Source organism: Schistocerca americana, chromosome 1 (assembly GCF_021461395.2).
Source record: "Schistocerca americana isolate TAMUIC-IGC-003095 chromosome 1, iqSchAmer2.1, whole genome shotgun sequence".
NCBI classification, from domain to species: domain Eukaryota; kingdom Metazoa; phylum Arthropoda; class Insecta; order Orthoptera; family Acrididae; genus Schistocerca; species Schistocerca americana.
The window spans coordinates 904,376,963-904,394,216 of NC_060119.1; the positions used below are offsets into that span (position 1 = coordinate 904,376,963).

Sequence of the window (17,254 nt, forward strand, 5' to 3'; positions counted from 1 at the left end):
CTGAGAAAGGAAAGCTGGAACATGGATGAAATATAGAGGGGCTACACAAGGAAAATGAACTTGAAGGTAATGTTATAGGCAGGGAAGAGGAAGTAGATGGTGATGATGATATGGAAAAAATGATACTGCAAGAAGAACTTGACAGAGCATTTAAAGACATAAGCTGAAAAAAGTTCCCTGTAGAAGATAATATTTTGTCAGAAATGTTGAGATCCTTGGGAGAGCCTACTGTGACAAGGCTATTCCATGTCGTATGCAAGGTATATGAGTCATGAGAAATGCCATCAGACTTCAAGAAGAATGCAATAATTCAAATTCAAAAGAAAGCATATGTTGAGAAATGTGAAGGTTACTGAAATATCATTTTATTAAGCCACACTTGCAAAATACCAACACACACAATTTACAGAAGGGTAGAAAAACTGGTAGAGACCAGCCTCTGGAAAGATCAGTTTGGGTTCTTCAGAAATGAAGGAACACACAAAGAAATACTGATCCTTCAACTTATGTTAGAAAGATAGACTGAAGAAAGGCAAACTTGTGTTTACAGCTTTTGTAACATTAGAGAAAGCTTTTGTCAATGTTGAGACTGGACTACGCTCTTTGACATTCTGAAAGTAACAGGTATAAAACTGGGGAAATGAAAGGTTGTATACAAATTGTATAGAAATCAGATTACAGTTACAAGACTCAAAACAGTGGTTGAGAAGGGAGTGATACAGATACATAACCTATCCCTGACATGATTCAGTGAGTGAGCTAGGAATGGCTAGAGGTTAAATGTAAAGATTTAGAAACATATATCACATGAGGAAAGAGAGATGCCACCTACAGGGAAATTAAAGATGTCTTTGGAGAAAAAGAGAAGCAGGTATATATCAAGAGCTCAATGGAAAATCAGTCCTAAGCAAAAAAGGGAAAGCTGAGAAGTGAAAGGAGTATAGAGATGGTCTATACAAGGGAGATATATTTGAGGGGAATATTACAGAAATGGAAGAGGATGTAGCTGAAGATGAGAGGTGAGATATGATACTGTGAGAAGAATTTGACAGACCACTGAAAGATCTAAGCTGAAACGGGGCCCTGGGAGTCAACAACATTCTTTCAGAACTGATGGTAGCCTTGGGAGAGTCAGCCATAACAAAACTTTCCATCTGGTGTATAAGATACATGAGATAGGTGAAAGATCCTCAGACTTCGAGAAGAATATAATAATTCCAATTCCAAAGAAAGCAGGTGCTGACAGATGGAGTATTACTGAACTATTAGTTTAATAAATCATGGTTTGCAAAACTCTAACACAAATTCTGTACAGACGAATGGAAAGAAGTGGTACAAACTGACCTAAGGGAAGATTAGTTTGGATTACAGAGAAATGTAGGAACATGCAAGACAATACTGACCCTACGACTTCTCTTAGATGATAGGTTAAGGAAAGATAAACCTAGGTTTATAGCATTTGTTGACTTAGAGAAAGCTTTTGAAAATGTTGACTGGAATATTCCCTTTGAAATTTTGAAGGTGATATGAGTAAAATACAGGGAGAAAAAGGCTATTTACAACTTGTATAGAAACCAGACAGCATTGTGAGAGATGAGGAGCACAAAAGGGAAGCAATGGTTGAGAAGGGTGTGTGACATGTTTGTTGACTACTCCTGGTGTCATTCCATCTGTACATTGAGCAAAAAGTACATTGAGTAAAAAGTAAAAAATTTGGAGAAGGAGTTAAAGTCAAGGAAGAAGAAATAAAAGCTTCGAGGTTTGCCAAAGGCATTATAATTCTGTCAGAGACAGCAAAGGGCTTGGGTGAGCATTTGAATGGAATGGGCAGTGTTTTGAAAAGCAGGATATAAGATGAAAATCGACAAAAGTAAAACATGGGTAATGGAACATAGTCAAATTAAATCAAGTGATGCTGAGGGAATTAGATTAGTAAATGAGACACCAAAAGTGTCACAGATTGTGATATACAATGGGGCAGGTCATTAAGATCCACAATGAAAAAGAAGAGGGCCAAGGACAGAGCCCTGTGGAACACGTGCGCCAAATTTTACTAAGTGGAATGTCTATTTCTAATTGAGACAAACTGCCTTTCACTGTTCAGGGAGGTAGAAATTACTGCTAATGTCAATTTGTGTACACCATAATATTCCCATTCTGTTAGTAATGTTTAAAAAGGAATGCAACCAAATGATTGACTTTGATGAATAAAACAGGTGACACCATCTTCTTGTTTTTGAAAGCTGATATTGTCTGATCAACATTTCCAGAACAGCTGCATTGGTACTTTTACTTGATGGAAAACCATACTCATTGTTGCAAATGATGTTATGCTATTCAAGATAATTGCTTAATTGAATGTACATGACTGATTCAAAAAATTTTAGAGTATTGGTACAACAGAATCTGGTTTGTAGTTCTAGGGAGTTTTTTCCAACAATTTGAATACTGGTATAGCTTTTGAGATTCTTAATGAATCTGGAAAATGTACTCTAAACACATGTTGAAAATGAAACTTAGTGGCTTACCTATCAAGTGAACTTTACTTGAATTTAAATTCTATGAGGATAGGATAGATGGTCAGATGTAACCTGGACCAAGGAATCACCCTGACATTTGCCTGAAATGATTTAATAAAGTTACAGAAAACCTAAATCAGGATGGCTAGAAAGAGATACTCCATCCTCCCCAATATGAGGTCAGTGTCTGAACTGCACTGCTTTTATTGCACAATATTCTTTATTATACACAAAATTTGCTCTAGATAACTTACAGAATAAAACATAGCTTTTTCTCCATTGCTGCTCATGTTCAGGACACCTGCTGGTAACTTCTGTAGTATGTAATGAAAATGAAAAGTATTTAATATTCTTATGCACTATCTGACAACTCATAGTAATACATCAAATCAGTATACTTGTTTCAAAAAGTTACTTGAAGATGCAGGTTTGAATAATGCCAAAAGAAAATTAACAATCAACATCCCTGTTAATTGCAGTGTCAAGCAGACTCAAAAGTATAGTGCACACTATAATACTCTTACCAGTGGATCACTTTAAATCATGAAAAATGAAATCATTTTATGATTGTTTATCCCAGGTTCTGTTCTTAATAATAACATGATAGTTAGCTCACATTGTTCATGATTTATCATCATAAATATTAGACAAGTTTCTCAATAAGTTCTTCTTTACACAAGCAAGGGCAGAATTGCAACTAAATGGGTTTTCATAAATTCTCATAATTCAGTGAGCAAAAGAAGAAGCATGACAGAAATTCACATTACATGCACATATACATTTCGAACCTTATGTGACCAAGAACAGAGATTACCAGTATCGCAGATCATGAAAGTTTGTTCATGAGATATCACATTATGAAAACACGGGCAGGATTGCTATGTAAAAATGACTGCTGCCATTCTGGTTTCACACACTTCAACATTTTTTTCACAAGGGCCAAATTATTTTCATAGATTCATTTCATTTCTTTCCCTTTGCTTTAGGGTTAAAATGAGAAGGTATAGTTAGGAATACACCATGATTGTCATTACATCACATCCCACATCTATTCAATTGGAGACAGGTCCAGAGATCATGTTGGCCAGGGACATTGCTGCACATTTTGCATAGCACACTGAGTTTCACGGGTGGGCAAGCATTATCCTATTGGGACAACACAACACCTTACTGTTGCCACAACAGCAAAAGAATGGGTCTAACTACATTCTGCATGTAACACATGCTGGTTAGCACTGCACCCAGAAAGATCAAAGGTGAACAAGAGTTTTAGCTTATCACATCCCAGACGATAAGGCCTGGGGCAGGGCCAGTGTGTCTTGGATGCATACACTCTACAAGACCGTACTCATCAAGTTTACATCATACGTGCCTACGACCATCATTTGCATGCAGGATTCATCACTGAAGACCATAGCACACCATTCCATCTTCAAGTGATGCCGTAAAGGCACAAGTCAAGCCATGCATGTCAGTCTTGCGGTGTGACTGGAAGATGGGCTAGAGGTGCGTGTACCCATAGACCCACTGCTAATAATCAGTTTGCAACAGTTTGGTTGACATGTCTGGGCTCACAAGCGCTCTTATCTGTGCTGTGGTAGCTGTACAATCTGCTACTGCTGCACTCACAATGCGACGATTCTGGCGGGCGTCTGTGCTGTGTGAACATCCAGTACCTCCTCTAAAAGTGTGAGAATGTTCAGCTGGCCACTGGTACCAGCATAATTGCACAACTGACGCAGCATGTCCAACTTGTGTGACAATTCTTTGAAAGAACTATCCTGTCACTTGAAGGCCCCCTTTCAAACTTGCTCAGCTGGCTGTAAAAGGCACAAGTGCACCTCTGTGGCATGATTGTCTGCTTGTTTCACGCATTTGCACCACACCGAGTCTTCTGGCTTGAGCATTCCCTATTAAAGTTTAGACCCCAATGGCACTCTGATAGGTATTCCACTATACTGTATGATGGCAGACAGCATTGAAACCATTATCAGTATATTTATCTTCCCGCAGGTGGCATATACTGTCATCAGATCAAAATTGCCATTGTCTTTCCAGGTGCTCTAATGTTTTTTTCAGGCAGTGTATCTTTCACCCTGGATTAAAAGTTTCATAATGCTGCTCCATCATTTGATCTGAATATTATGGAAAACCAGTGAAAATTGCAAGAGGTACCTTCAGCTTCATGAGACATTTGATCATTTTGCTTGATTTTTCTTTTGATAAATGGAACATGCAATAGAGATCCGTATACAGCACCCGTCTTGAATATTTCTGACTACTTTAGATGTGTCTATCGACTGGAGGATTTCACAGTCTTTTAATAATGATATGTTAACAACCATAACTCTTTTTGGTCTTTCATTTTGGATTTTTTAATGTGTAGCAGCATAAATAGTAGGTCACATCATTTGTATATGAGGTAAGTGGAGTGTCATCTTGAAACCATAGTCGAGGGTTTGATATGTTTGGTTCATCTATGATCCTTGGGGTGCTATCAGGTACAGCTCATGTGATTGCTATCCAGCATCAAATGGCATCAACTCTTGAAACAGCTGTACAACAAATGTCAACAATATGCAACAGCAATAAATACAGTATGACAATTCAAAAAAAAATTTTTAACTCGACGCAGAAGTTCTTAACATTCTGAAAAACATTTTAACCTAACATAAACTGGAATCATGAGAGTCTGGGTAAAGCAGCCTGCAGTACAAATTATTTGACAATGGTAAGCAGATTTTTTCTGATAGCTGAAGCAGTTCACTATCCATCAATTCATGACTCACACCAAATATTAGAGATAATGTCAGTTGAGCACTGTACATAAAACCAACAAGCCCATTCTCACAGTGTCTTTGCAGTTACCCAGTCACAATAATAACAACTTATATATTAGTTTGTTGCATAAGTTCATAGCTTTTCCCATAAGTTTAATCAACACAACAGATACACATAACAGAGACTTTGATCATCAATAATACACACTTAAAAAAAAGTTTTTCATCACCCCAGTTCCCTGAAGTTCTGAAGATAGATGTTGACTGTGGATATTGTATCACAGAAACAGTCCCTTTGACTGTTCAGAGATGTCATTAACCCCAGCCACAGATGTAAACAACTATGCACGAGCAGCGCCTATTAGATGGAGGGAGTCTGACGGCCAATCAGTTCCAGTCATTCCACCAGGAAGGAGGTACACGGCTCGTGTTGTCTGTAGTTCAACCAGGCCTAGATGGTCAGTATGTGTTTTGATAGCGTCCACATTGTTATTTTGTGCCAGGAAGGGCTCTCAACAAGGGAAGTGTCCAGGCATCTGGGAGTGAACCAAAGTGATGTTGTTTGGACATGGAGGAGAAACAGAGAGACAGAAACTGTCGATGACATGCCTCGCTGAGGTCGCGCAAGAGCTATTACTGCAGTGGGTGACTGCTACCTATGGATTATGGCTCAGAGGAACCCTGACAGCAACACCACCATGTTGAGTAAGGCTTTTTGTGCAGCTACAGGACGTCGTGTTATGACTCAAACTGTGCACAATAGGCTGAATGGAGCGCAACTACACTCCCAACATCCATGGTGAGGTCCATCTTTGCAACCACGACACCTTGCAGCATGGTACAGATGGGCCAAACAACATGCCAGATGGACCGCTCAGGATTGGCATTATGTTCTCTCCACCACTGAGTGTCACATATGCCTTCAACCAGACAATCATGTGAGGCATATTTGGAGGCAATCTGGTCAGGCTGAATGCCTTAGACACACTGTCCAGTGAGTGCAGCAAGGTGGAAGTTCCCTGCTGTTTTGAGATGGCATTATGTGGGCCCTGCATACGCTGCTGGTAGTCATGGAAGGTATCGTAACAGCTGTATGATATGTGAATGCCATTCTCCGACTGAGAGTGCAACCACATCGGCAGCATATTGTCAAGGCATTCATCTTCATGGACGACAACTTGATATGACCCACCAACAGTGCCTTGATGAACTTGTGGATAGTGTGCCACGATTAATACAGGCATGCATAAGTGCAAGAGGATGTGCCACTGGGTATCAGAGGTACTGGTGTGTACAGCAATCTGTACCAGCACCTCTGAAGGTCTCGCTGTATGGTGGTACAATATGCAATGTGTGGTTTTCATGTGCCATAAAAAGGGCAGAAATGATGCTTATGTTGATCTCTATTCCAATTTTGTGTACAGGTTCCAGAACTCACAGAACCGAGGTGATGAAAAATTTTTTTTGATGTGTATATTTTCTTTCACTATTTACAACATTCTGCCAATACAGGGTTAACTTTTCAATTTTGCAACTGTAGAAATCACATGGTTTTGAGGCAAAGAACTCAGCGAGCCACATTAGGAGCACATTTTCATCTAGAAAGGAAGTTCCTTGAAGGTCGTTTGATAGGGAACAGAAACGGTAAAAATCTGAAAGTGTAAGACCAGGTGAACAAGGTAGGTGTGAAATGACTCCCTAAACCAGCTCCTCTATTGTGTTTTTTGTCAGTCCAGCAGAATATTGGCAAGTGTTATCGAGGGGTTGTGTCACTTCACACAGTCTTCCCAGTTGTTGTTCTTGGAATGCATCTGTGAGACATCCCAGTTGTTGACAGTACAAGTCAGCAGTGATGGTTCAGGGAAGAATATGTAGTATTCCACAATGTCACTGTTATACCAGATGCATAACATTGTCTTTTGTGGATGCATGCAGATCTTCGTCTAGGGAGTTGCTGCTTTGTTTGGCCTCAACCATGCTTTTCTTTTCCTTATTTTATCATAAAGACACCATTTCTCATTACCAGGATAGGAATGGTCAGTACTGTTCGTGTGGCTTAGAGCATGTGGAATCTATACATCCAATATTTGAACCTTCCCCATTGCATGTAAATGTCATTTGATGATGGAATGATCACACTTCATCACATTTCCCAATTCTTCAGTACCCTGATGTGAATCATTGTGGATTAGTGCATTTAAACAAAGATCTTCCTAAATGTGGAGAGTTACTAACATCAAAACGATCCTCCTTGAAATGAATCATTTTCTTGCCATGCTCTGTTCAGTGGCATTATTCCCATACATGGTGCAAATGTTTCTGGCTGCCTCTGCTGCTGTCACCACTCTACTGAACTCACACAGAATAATATGTTTGAAATGTTTCGATTTCTCCACTTGGGACTCCATTTTCTGGCATCTAGAGCTCCACTCATTATCTACAAATGCCAATATGTAAATTCAAATAGCAACAGTGAACTACAAATAACATGCCAGTCAATAAATAAACCCATATCAACTGGAATACCACCATGCAAAACAAAAACACTACGAACTTATGCACTAACAAAATATTATCACATGCTTAATGCACATAATCCATCAGCAAAGATACTCACTGCAGTGGCAGTTTCCCAGCAGTAATTTGTTTTACTAGTATTCATGCTTGTGATGCCAAAGCAGGTTCTTCATGACACATCTACCCACTTTAACTCATACCACCCAGTAGCAGATAGAGGTCTTTGTTTTCATTCTTCTTCTTCTTCTTCTTCTTTACTTCACATATTAGATGAATTGCCCCTAATGGTACTGCAGTTCCTGTATGGTCTTCCTTCACTTCTTCCAGTGCATTTGTAACTGACGGCCTTTACCAGGAATCCTCCTCAACCAATATGGTTCACATTTCCTTCCATTTTCAAATCTCATTTCTTGAGCCTATATTTTACTTTCTTGATGTCTTGTTGTTGCCCATGCTTCATTCCCATATGTAAGGGTTGGTACTGGTGTTATTTTATAAAACTGTGGCTGAGTTTCTTCCCTGACTTTACTCTGCAAATTTTTTATGGTTATTCTACATATAGAAGTAAATCTATTTAATATTTCTATCTATTTAACCTATTTAATATTTTATAAGTGATGTCACACCCTAAATACTTAAAATGTTTTACTTGCTCCTAGAGTTCATTATTCAAGACTGTTTTACATCTTACTGGCAGTCTGTCCTGAAATGTCTTCACTTTTGTTTTATTTGCCAACAATGTTAGGTTGTAACCTGAGGCTACCTGCTGCAACTTATAGGCTCCCATGTGAAGGTTATCTTCATTCTCTGTAATTAGAGTTAGGTCATATGCATTGCATTTATGAGATGAAATGGACAACCTCATTCAGCCATGGTACTCCATAGCATTTCTTTATTCACATTATTCAATGCTTTGACAAAAGCAAGATTGGTCTCTCTATTGAACTCTCATCGCTTTTCTATAAATTGTTGCAATGTAAAAAAAATTATCATAGTTTTTTCTAAAACCTAATTGTTCTTCAGATATTGGCTTTCCCATGATATTTTTAATTCTTGCATTCATGATTTTGGTATATAATTTATAGGCTGAATCCAGGAGGCTTATTCCTCAGTAGTTACTACATTTATTTTTATCACCCTTTTTAAAGACAGACATTACTTTGACTCTCAGCCAGTCTTTTGGTGCCTTCTTATTTCTCCAACATTGATTAAACATGTGAAGAAGTCTTAAATGTAAAAATAACCCTCCATATTTCAACAGTCTCATATCAATACCATCTAAACCAGTGACTTTCCTATTTTTTATAGCTTTTAGGGCTTCCGTCAGTTCTCTCATGTCAGTATCATCCAGATCTTTCATATTATTCAGTTCAGGTAATGTCTGAATTCAAGTATCATCATACCACAATTTTTGTAATGACTTATTCATTCATTCTCTGCTATATTATTTACATTTATATGATCATTTTCTTGTCTGTTGAGTGATTTCATCACTTCATAAGCAATGGTTTGTCTGCCATGTAAATCATGCTCTGTATTGCTAATAAAGCATTCCCATTATTCTGCATGTGCTTTCAAAGTTATATATTTTACATTATTTCTCTTCTCTTTCATTGATGGGATTATTTATATAGTGCTTGAAAGCTTCTCGTTTTTCTTTGCTGTTTCCACCTCTGGCATCCAAATCCTTATTCCTCTACATATCCTGTACTGCCTTTCCTTCCCCAGAACATCGTTGGCTATGTCTGATACAGTTGTTTTTAAGTTTTTCCACCTCTCTCCTAAGTTTTCTACTGTCCCTAAATTAGATAATGTTTTTGTCATCTCTTATACTGCTATCTTCTAAAGTTAAACTTTAAGAACTTGTTATTGCTTTTGATCCTTAACTGGTTTCTTTGGTTTTCTCTCTTTTGCATAGATGTCAATAACTGACACCAGTAGGAAGTGATCTGATCCAATATCCACACCTTGATAAACTCTGGTATCTCTAACCTGCCCAGAAAATCCCTAATTTATTATTATATAATCTGTAATACATCTATATCCTCTTTCTGACCCAGTAAATTTGTATGTCTTTCTTCCTAAAGAAACTATTGGTAATTTTTAAATGATTTAAGGTAGCACAATCTCTGAGCATTCTTCCGTTTTCATTACATATGTTTTCTTCAAATGAACGAACTATTTTTGGAATTGGTATATTTCCAATTCTAGTATCGAGGTCTGCCATAAGTAAAATATGACTTTTATTGTATCTGTTTAAGATCCCTTGTAACTGTTTGTAAAAGGCCTTGCACTTGTCAGTTTTTCCTTCTTCTGAAGCATAAGTTGCTATTATTCTTAGGATTTCTCTTGGATATTTAATTCCTACTAGTACAATGCATTCATTATATATTCATAGTCCAGTATTTTAGATTCTTGTTTTCTGTGAATGTAAATGGCAACTCCTTCACTTTCTCTTTACTCCTCTGTAGATTGTAGCATAGTTGACTACGTATTTAATTCCAGATGTTTTCTTCTTTGTTTCTGTAACTGCTGTAAAATCCATTTAGTTTTCTTTCAAATGTTTAGCTAATTCGACTTCCTTAAGAGCGATTCCCCTAATGTTCCAAGTGAGAAATTTATTCTTCCCAAGTTATATACATAGTGGCACAGCAGAAGCCCTTGACCTCGCGCTAAGTTATTTGGAGCAACAGCCCACTGCTACAATTGCTGATTTGGTGTTTATGAGATGATGGCACAACTATGCGTCATGTAACAGAATGTCTTCTAATTGGGCAGGTAGGTTAGAAAATTTAAAAAGGGAAATGGATAGGTTGAAGTTAGATATGGTGGGAATTAGTGAAGTTCGGTGGCAGGAGGAACAAGACTTTTGGTCAGGTGAATACAGGGTTATAAATACAAAATCAAATAGGGGTAATGCAGGAGTAGGTTTAATAATGAATAAAAAAATAGGAGTGCGGGTAAGCTACTACCAACAGCATAGTGAACGCATTATTGTGGCCAAGACAGACACGAAGCCCATGCCTACTACAGTAGTACAAGTTTCTATGCCGACTAGCTCTGCAGATGATGAAGAAATTGATGAAATGTATGATGAGATAAAAGAAATTATTCAGGTAGTGAAGGGAGACAAAAATTTAATAGTCATGGGTGACTGGAATTCGAGAGTAGGAAAAGGGAGAGAAGGAAACATAGTGGGTGAATATGGATTGGGGGAGAGAAATGAAAGAGGAAGCCGTCTGGTAGAATTTTGCACAGAGCATAACTTAATCATAGCTAACACTTGGTTCAAGAATCATAAAAGAAGGTTGTAAACATGGAAGAATCCTGGAGATACTAGAAGGCATCAGATAGATTATATAATGGTAAGACAGAGATTTAGGAACCTTGTTTTAAATTGTAAAACATTTCCAGGGGCAGATGTGGACTCTGACCACAATGTATTGGTTATGAACTGTAGATTAAAACTGAAGAAACTGCAAAAAGGTGGGAATTTAAGGAGATGGAACCTGGATAAACTGACTAAACCAGAGGTTGTACAGAGTCTCAGGGAGAGCATAAGGGAGCAATTGACAGGAATGGGGGAAAGAAATACAGTGGAAGAAGAATCGGCAGCTCTGAGGAATAAAGTAGTGAAGGCAGCGGAGGATCAAGTAGGAAAAAAGACGAGGGCTAGTAGAAATCCTTGGGTAACAGAAGACATATTGAATTTAATTGATGAAAGAAGAAAATATAAAAATGCGGTATATGAAGCAGGCAAAAAGGAATACGAACGTCTCAAAAATGAGATCGACAGGAAGTGCAAAATGGCTAAGCAGGGATGGATAGAGGACAAATGTAAGGATGTAGAGGCTTATCTCACTAGGGGTAAGATAGATACTGCCTACAGGAAAATAAAAGAGACCTTTGGAGAAAAGAGAGCCACTTGTATGAATATCAAGAGCTCAGATGGAAACCCAGTTCTAACCAAAGAAGGGAAAGCAGAAAGGTGGAAGGGGTATATAGAGGGTCTATACAAGGGCGATGTACTTGAGGACAATATTATGGAAATGGAAGAGGATGTAGATGAAGATGAAATGGGAGATATGATGCTGCGTGAAGAGTTTGACAGAGCACTGAAAGACCTGAGTCGAAACAAGGCCCCGAGTGTAGACAACATTCCATTGGAACTACTGATGGCCTTGGGAGAGCCAGTCCTGACAAAACTCTACCATCTGGTGAGCAAGATGTATAAGACAGGTGAAATACCCTCAGACTTCAAGAAGAATATAATAATTCCCATCCCAAAGAAAGCAGGTGTTGACAGATGTGAAAATTACCGAACTATCAGTTTAATAAGTCACAGCTGCAAAATACTAACGCAAATTCTTTACAGACGAATGGAAAAACTGGTAGAAGCCGACCTCAGCGAGGATCAGTTTGGATTCCACAGAAATGTTGGAACATGTGAGGCAATACTGACCCTACGACTTATCTTAGAAAATAGATTAAGGAAAGGCAAACCTACATTTCTAGCATTTGTAGACTTAGAGAAAGCTTTTGACAATGTTGACTAGAATACTCTCTTTCAAATTCTAAAGGTGGCAGGGGTAAAATACAGGGAGCGATAGGCTATTTACAATTTGTACAGAAACCAGAAGGCAGTTATAAGAGTCGAGGGGCATGAAAGGGAAGCAGTGGTTGGGAAGGGAGTGAGACAGGGTTGTAGCCTGTCCCTGATGTTATTCAATCTGTATATTGAGCAAGCAGTAAAGGAAACAAAAGAAAAATTCGGAGTACGTATAAAAGTCCGTGGAGAAGAAATAAAAATGTTGAGGTTTGCCAATGACATTGTAATTCTGTTAGAGACAGCAAAGGACTTGGAAGAGCAGTTGAACGGAATGGACAGTGTCTTGAAAGGAGGATATAAGATGAACATCAACAAAAACAAAACGAGTATAATGGAATGTAGTCAAATCAAGTCGGGTGATGCTGAGGGTATTAGATTAGCAAATGGGACACTTAAAGTAGTAAAGGAGTTTTGCTATTTGGAGAGCAAAATAACTGAGGATGGTCGAAGTAGAGAGGATATAAAATGTAGACTGGCAATGGCAAAGAAAGCGTTTCTGAAGAAGAGAAATTTTTTAACATCGAGTATAGATTTAAGTGTCAGGAAGTCGTTTCTGAAAGTATTTGTATGGAGTGTAGCCATATATGGAAGTGAAACATGGACAATAAATGGTTTGGACAAGAAGAGAATAGAATCTTTCGAAATGTGGTGCTACAGAAGAATGCTGAAGATTAGATGGGTAGACCACATAACTAATGAGGAGGTGTTGAATAGAATTGGGGAGAAGAGAAGTTTGTGGCACAACTTGACAAGAAGAAGGGACCGTTTGGTAGGACATGTTCTGAGGCATCAAGGAATCACAAATTTAGCATTGGAGGGCAGTGTGGAGGGTAAAAATCGTAGAGGGAGACCAAGAGATGAATACACTAAGCAGATTCAGAAGGATGTAGGTTGCAGTAAGTACTGGGAGATGAAGAAGCTTGCACAGGATAGAGTAGAATGGAGAGCTGCATCAAACCAGTCTCAGGACTGAAGACAACAACAACAACATGTATGTACAGCAGTTTACCGGCACAGTTTTCTATACTAGACTAACATTTTTCATGTTCGGATTAACTGAATGTATGGATTACCAGAGTTCGGATTAGCAGGACTGCTGTACATTATGCAACAAACAACACTTCACATGACTGTTCATATAAAAACTGTTTCATCAAGTATTAAAACAAACATAAAAAAACAGGAATTTCTGTTACATTCAGAAAATATATACTATTCTACACATGAGTCCATCTTGTAAAAAAAATATATATAGGAATTTGAATATTGCTTACACATACAGCTTTCATTGCGCATGGTTAGTCTGTACCTGTTTGCCACTGTATGACCATGAGGAAGCTATATTTTGTCTGCTTTAAATATTCATGCAATTCGTTAAGAAATACAATACTTCTTCTTCTCGTGTTACGGCCTCTGTAGGACCATGGGTAGCCCCTTCGTGGACTGCATTTTCCTCTTCTTCTCTGAGAACCTCCTCATTCTTTCTCTTCTTCTCTCCCACTCTTCTTCTGAGCTCTTCAGTTTCCGTTTCTCCTGTCGGCTCCACTGGTGACACTCTAATCTTTCCCTGTATTCTTCTCTGTCATTGATCTCTGGCATATTGGTCAGTGTATATTTGTTCCTCCAATTTTCCTTTCCTTCGACCTTGATCCCCAATTCCAACCAGTCCTTCTGAAGTTCAACAACCCACTTGGTTCCTGTCTTTCCCCTTGTCCTCCCTGTTGTTTCCCACACTCTCTTTGTCATTCTGTCCATACTCATCCTAACTACATGTCCAGCAAACCTTGCCCTTTTGAGTCTGTTTTCCCCGGATATTGTTCTGCCTATAAACATATTTGGCAGTACTCCTGATGATGCTGCAATATTCAATCAATGCAGTCCTTATGTATGTCATAGCCTGGAGTTTACATGTAATTTGTGTATCCAATTATGTTATACCAAATCTGAAACTTATCGACATCTATCAGTAGTCTCATAACAAAACAGTTTTTTCTGACGTAACAACACCTGACAACACAACATCATGAACAAGAATGTATAGAGTAAAATACTATAATGATTAAGCACATATACACTTTTTCATTTTGCCCCTTTTACCCATTTCTGTGGACATAAGGTTTTAAATCTAAAATGTTGCGAACACCTAATGGCTTCTTTGACTTAGGATAAACAAGATAATAGGCGTTAGTGTGCAGAGTTCCTTGCACTTCAAAGGGACCATTATAAATATATTTGAATTTAGAAATTTATTGGTTTATTTCACTAGATTTTTCGTGAGTTTTTGTGAGAACAAAGTCCCCAATTTCGAATTTGGTCACTTTAAGGCCCTTATCATGCCTTTTAGATATTGTTTCCGCATTTTCTTTCATTCTTTTTCTTACTACATCGTTTTTCTCTCTCAGATCCAGTTCTACATAGGGTGGAAATTGTAAGTTTTCTTCAACTATACTTTTCCTCTTATGATTAAGTAGAATTTCCTTGGGTGTAAATCCCGCAGTTTCATGGTGGAGGGTATTCATTACAATTTCAAAGTCTGCAATACACCTGTCCCATGCCTTATGACGGTGGCAGCAGAAAGTTTGACACAATCTACCTAGCTCACTCATATAGCGCTCCACGATATGTTATTTACTGGTCAATCACCTATGTCTGAGGGCTTCTTCAGTTTTTTAGCATTTGGATTATTATTAACACCACACAGACAAATTAACTGGTCCATGCTCATATACATAGCTGGATGTATGAAATTAGTAAAGCAGTGGTGAAGTTTTGGTGGCGAGCAACATGGCGGGTAACTGTACTCACAGCTCTTGATGTTCAAATGCTCTATAAAATTTCCTCTTGGCATTGGCTTTTCAACATATTAGAGGCACTCCTTTTTGCCAAGAATACCAAATAATAGCCAGATCCACATCCGAGGCAAAAATTCTTTGCAGAGCAGCTTCCAATTGCCTCTCTTAGCACTGTTGAAGTATTCAGTGCTATGGATAGCCACAGACTGCTTACCATTCGTACCAAGGAGCCGCCCAGTTTGACTGCCAAAACCACCTTTTACATTGCGCCATGCCGCTTCCATTGCGGAGAGACTTCCCTTTGTCTTTTATGTATTACAAATACAAGTGCCCTAAGCAAGAACCATCTTTCAGCAAACACTGTCTTTTTTATAATCATACACATATTATAATAATTTATACTTCTAACAATTCATTTTGATTTTTCCATATATAAATTATAAAACTGTAATTCCCTGTCACAAATCAAGGACTTTAACTAACAAAGAATATGCACTCCATAATTGCAGATACACAGTTACATAATATAAACCTGCTTCTGATCGATAACCGTGTTATGGACCGTAGACCACAACAGCATCAGGCTGTTTGTGTTGTTCGTGATCGTACTGTTCATTGTATAAACACTACACCTGGCCCACCTGTCTCGTGTAGACCTCAACACCTCCCTTCTCACAAACTTAGAGTGCGAAGGCCACTGTGGACAAATTAATGCCCATCGGACAGTCCCTGGATGACTGCCATAAAGCTCATTTTAAAAAAAGGCAGATTGTAGAGCCTGTGTGGCCACTACTGGTGGATCAGTGACTGATCTACTATGGACAGTTATCCAGTCCCTAACTTACAGGACTTTGCTCAAATGTTAGCGAGTGCCAAAGTATTGAGCATTATTGACTGTAAAGCAGCATACCCCCAGATTCCCGTAGTGGACGAGGACATATGGAAGACAGCAGCCACTACACTTTTCACACTCTCTGAGTTCTTGTATACGCCTTATGGATTAAGGAGGAGGAGGATATTAGTGTTTAACATCCCGTCGACAACGAGGTCATTAGAGACGGAGCGCAAGCTCGAGTGAGGGAAGGATGGGGAAGGAAATCGGCCGTGCCCTTTCAAAGGAACCATCCCGGCATTTGCCTGAAGTGATTTAGGGAAATCACGGAAAACCTAAATCAGGATGGCCGGAGACGGGATTGAACAGTCGTCCTCCCGAATGCCTTATGGATTAAAAAATGCTGCTTAAACATGGCAACATTTTATTGACAATGTTTCTTTCAGTTCCTCATTTTGTTATACCTACATAGATGACTTCCTTATATTCTCATGGTCTGCAGGAAAGTATGAGACTCACTCACAACAAGCCCTGGACAGACTAGCTGCCCATGGGGTCATGATTAATGAAGACGAATGTTAGCTACAACAAGTCCATGTGACATTCATCAGTCACCAAGCAGCTGCCTGAGGCATCCTCTCAACACCAAAGAAGACTGACCATATAAGTATAAATAAATTGTAATAGCCTATTTTTCACAAAAACTGTACTTCCCAGAAGCAATTTTGCATCTGTAGAATTAAAGTTTCAAACTATTATATCACAACGCAGGAATAAGACACAAACTAAAAATCAGCATGGGTGAAAGTCACATGCCTGTAATACATGCTAAGTAAGTGCAAGGGCCGTACAGAAGCCAGTAATTATGAGCTGTGGTCATGAAACAGTGTGATGACTTTGTAATGCTATTGCAAATATAATACTGCCATTAATCTGCATATTTTAAAATTTTTTTTGTTCCATAATAATTTTGAAAAATTAAGAAAATACTATAATGAGAGTAAGCTTTTGTTAAGTGTAGTTTATCTGTTTAAAATAAGCTCTTTGACATAGGTGGAACAAATGTATTAAAACATATTTTGTAAATAATTATGTAATATTTCAAGTACAACTGTAATTAATTATGTCAATTTTGTTTGTATATGCTGTCATGCAATTGTAGATGGTTCATACTTAGGGTTTTTGTAAGCAGAAGTGTAAATTGA

General features: G+C 38.3%; 1 protein-coding gene across 1 annotated transcript in view; it reads left to right on the top strand.

Moving 5' to 3' along the window:
* The window catches only part of LOC124615112 (CUE domain-containing protein 1), a 223,467-nt gene extending 206,767 nt beyond the window's left edge, over positions 1 to 16,700 (top strand). Inside the window, exon 8 of the mRNA XM_047143002.1 lies at positions 16,552 to 16,700. The gene's annotated coding sequence lies outside the window, so the exon portion shown is untranslated. The remainder of the gene's footprint in view (positions 1 to 16,551) is intronic.
* Positions 16,701 to 17,254: the final 554 nt, after the last annotated feature.